The sequence below is a fragment of the Melanerpes formicivorus genome, unplaced genomic scaffold (genome assembly GCF_026170545.1).
Source record: "Melanerpes formicivorus ecotype bairdi unplaced genomic scaffold, bMelFor1.0.p_v2 SCAF_648, whole genome shotgun sequence".
NCBI classification, from domain to species: Eukaryota; Metazoa; Chordata; class Aves; order Piciformes; family Picidae; genus Melanerpes; species Melanerpes formicivorus.
The window spans coordinates 50,001-53,887 of NW_027143000.1; positions in this window are offsets into that span (position 1 = coordinate 50,001).

The following is a 3,887-nucleotide window of genomic DNA, read 5'->3' on the forward strand; positions in this document are numbered from 1 at the left end:
CCCTCAAGCTGCACCGAGTTACATCTCCATCACGGGGCGCCCCTCTGGAGCCAGGAGGAAGCCGTGCTGGGGCACCGGCTTGCCCTCCTCCCCCCATGCCGGGCTCCATAGCATACGAGTGGCCAGTCACCGCCGCTGGCTTTTCCCTTAGATGCCGTGCCCCCGCGGGCTGCGGCTTTGGCCATGGGGGGGAACCCCCGTGAAGAGGGTCCAGTGCTGGGAACTCTCTCTGCCCCTTACCGGGCTCTCTCTCGCCGTGCCTGGACGGGCTTGCTTTCCATTCTTGGTGGGACCGACGCCGGCACCACGTCTCCCCGGCTTTCTCTGCCCCCGTGCCCCACCGGGCAAACTTCGCTTCGGGGGTTCCACACTTCGGCAGTGGCCGGCGCCAGCCACTCGTCAACTTTTTTTCTTTTCCCCGCTTTCGTTGCTGAGCCCGGGCTGGGCTCCGGCTCACGGACGAGCGAAACCCATCCAACACCGCTGAGGGTGCGCCAGCGGCCGCTCCAAACCGCCGCGCCTTTGTTCGGCCCCGCGGGTCCCCTCTCTGACCCGGGCGAAAGCCACCGAGAAGCCAGACGGACCCCTGCCCAGCCGCCTGGCGGGTGGCTTGGAGCAGCCGCTCGGCAGCGCTGCCCTGGGAGTGCTCGGCGTCACTCGTTCCCTCATATACGGAACTGGAGGGCCGTCAGCTCCCCGAGCGCACAACCAGCCGACCTCCGCCCAGCGGCAGGTCGCAGAAATCACGCCGGCTTGTACGATGACGTAGGCGGAGGCAGAGCGCAACAGCGACCCCTTGGCGACAAGCGCGATCTCCGCGGAGAGCACGTCTACTCGCCGAGGGAGAGCACGTCTACTCGCCGAGGGAGAGCACGTCTACTCGCCGAGGGAGAGCACGTCTACTCGCCGAGGGAGAGCACGTCTACTCGCCCAGGGAGAGCACGTCTACTCGCCCAGGGAGAGCACGTCTACTCGCCCAGGGAGAGCACGTCTACTCGCCCAGGGAGAGCACGTCTACTCGCCCAGGGAGAGCACGTCTACTCGCCGAGGGAGAGCACGTCTACTCGCCGAGGGAGAGCACGTCTACTCGCCCAGGGAGAGCACGTCTACTCGCCCAGGGAGAGCACGTCTACTCGCCCAGGGAGAGCACGTCTACTCGCCCAGGGAGAGCACGTCTACTCGCCCAGGGAGAGCACGTCTACTCGCCCAGGGAGAGCACGTCTACTCGCCCAGGGAGAGCACGTCTACCTCCCGCCTGAGGGAGAGCACGGGGGGGGGGGGACAAAGACAGGCGGCAGCAGCTTCGGTGAACGTCACCCGGGAGGCGACCGGGGCTGTCCCGGGGCAGTCCCGGGAAGCCGGCGTCCGACACAGGGAACCGTCAGCTGCCGGACCGGGGCGAATCCCCGCGGCCACGGCAGGGGTGGGGGCTCGAAGACAGCCGGCAGCCGCTTCGGTGAACGTCACCCGGGAGGAGACTGGGGCCCTCCCGGGACCGTCCCGGGAAGACGACGTTCGGCACGAGATCCCGGCCGCGGCCGGACCGGCTCGAAGCCTCGCGGTCCCGGCAGCAGCCGGAGCCGCTCGCCGTTCGGGCTCCCGGCACCCTACAGATCCGGCGACTCGTTCGCGGGCGGCGGGGGGAGGCAGTGGAGGGGGTGCGGGCAGAAGCGGCCGCGGAGGCGGAGGGGGGGGGGGGGGCTCGAAGACAGCCGGCAGCCGCTTCGGTGAACGTCACCCAGGAGGCGATCGGGGCCGTCCCGGGGCCGTCCCGGGATGCCGGCTTCCGCCACGGGGTCCCGGCCGCGGCCGGACCGGCTCGTATCCCCGCGGCTCCGGCAGGGGGGGGGGGGCTCGAAGACTGGCGGCAGCCGCTCCGCTGAACGTCACCCGGCCGGCGACCGGGGCCGTCCCGGGGCCGTCCCGGGATGCCGGCTTCCGGCACGGGGTCCCGGCCGCGGCCGGACCGGCTCGAATCCCCGCGGTCCCGGCAGCAGCCGGAGCCGCTCGCCGTTCGGGCTCCCGGCACCCTACGGATCCGCCGACTCGTTCGCCGGCGGCGGGGGGAGGCAGTGGAGGGGGTGCGGGCAGAAGCGGCAGCGGAGGCGGAGGGGGGGGGGGGCTCGAAGACAGCCGGCAGCCGCTTCGGTGAACGTCACCCGGCCGGCGACCGGGGCCGTCCCGGGGCTGTCCGGGGATGCCGGCTTCCGGCACGGGGTCCCGGCCGCGGCCGGACCGGCTCGAATCCCCGCGGTCCCGACAGCAGCCGGAGCCGCTCGCCGTTCGGGCTCCCGGCACCCTACAGATCCGGCGACTCGTTCGCGGGCGGCGGGGGGAGGCAGTGGAGGGGGTGCGGGCAGAAGCGGCCGCGGAGGCGGAGGGGGGGGGGGGGGGGCTCGAAGACAGCCGGCAGCCGCTTCGGTGAACGTCACCCAGGAGGCGATCGGGGCCGTCCCGGGGCCGTCCCGGGATGCCGGCTTCCGGCACGGGGTCCCGGCCGCGGCCGGACCGGCTCGTATCCCCGCGGCTCCGGCAGGGGGGGGGGGGGCTCGAAGACAGCCGGCAGCCGCTTCGGAGAACGTCACCCGGCCGGCGACCGCGGCCGTTCCGGGGCCGTCCCGGGAAGCCTGCGACAGGCACGGGGTCCCGGCCTCGGCCGGACCCGCACTGGGTGCCGCCGCCTCGGGCTCTCGGGACGGTATGGATCCGCCGACTCGTTCGCCGGCGGCGGGGGGAGGCAGTGGAGGGGGTGCGGGGAGAAGCGGCAGCGGAGGCGGAGGGGGGGGGGGCTCGAAGACAGCCGGCAGCCGCTTCGGTGAACGTCACCCGGGAGGAGACTGGGGCCCTCCCGGGACCGTCCCGGGAAGACGACGTTCGGCACGAGATCCCGGCCGCGGCCGGACCGGCTCGAAGCCTCGCGGTCCCGGCAGCAGCCGGAGCCGCTCGCCGCCTCGGGCTCCCGGCCCCCTACAGATCCGGCGACTCGTTCGCGGGCGGCGGGGGGAGGCAGTGGAGGGGGTGCGGGGAGAAGCGGCAGCGGAGGCGGAGGGGGGGGGGGCTCGAAGACAGCCGGCAGCCGCTTCGGTGAACGTCACCCAGGAGGCGATCGGGGCCGTCCCGGGGCCGTCCCGGGATGCCGGCTTCCGGCACGGGGTCCCGGCCGCGGCCGGACCGGCTCGTATCCCCGCGGCTCCGGCGGGGGGGGGGGGGGCTCGAAGACAGCCGGCAGCCGCTTCGGAGAACGTCACCCGGCCGGCGACCGCGGCCGTTCCGGGGCCGTCCCGGGAAGCCTGCGACAGGCACGGGGTCCCGGCCTCGGCCGGACCCGCACTGGGTGCCGCCGCCTCGGGCTCTCGGGACGGTATGGATCCGCCGACTCGTTCGCCGGCGGCGGGGGGAGGCAGTGGAGGGGGTGCGGGGAGAAGCGGCAGCGGAGGCGGAGGGGGGGGGGGGCTCGAAGACAGCCGGCAGCCGCTTCGGTGAACGTCACCCGGCCGGCGACCGGGGCCGTCCCGGGGCTGTCCGGGGATGCCGGCTTCCGGCACGGGGTCCCGGCCGCGGCCGGACCGGCTCGAATCCCCGCGGTCCCGACAGCAGCCGGAGCCGCTCGCCGTTCGGGCTCCCGGCACCCTACAGATCCGGCGACTCGTTCGCGGGCGGCGGGGGGAGGCAGTGGAGGGGGTGCGGGCAGAAGCGGCCGCGGAGGCGGAGGGGGGGGGGGGGGCTCGAAGACAGCCGTCAGCCGCTTCGGTGAACGTCACCCGGGAGGCGACCGGGACCGGCCCGGGAAGCCATCGTCCGGCCCCGGATCCCGGCCGCGGCCGGACCGGCTCGAATCCCCGCGGCCCCGGCACGGGGGAGGCCCAAAGACTGGCGGCAGCCGCTCC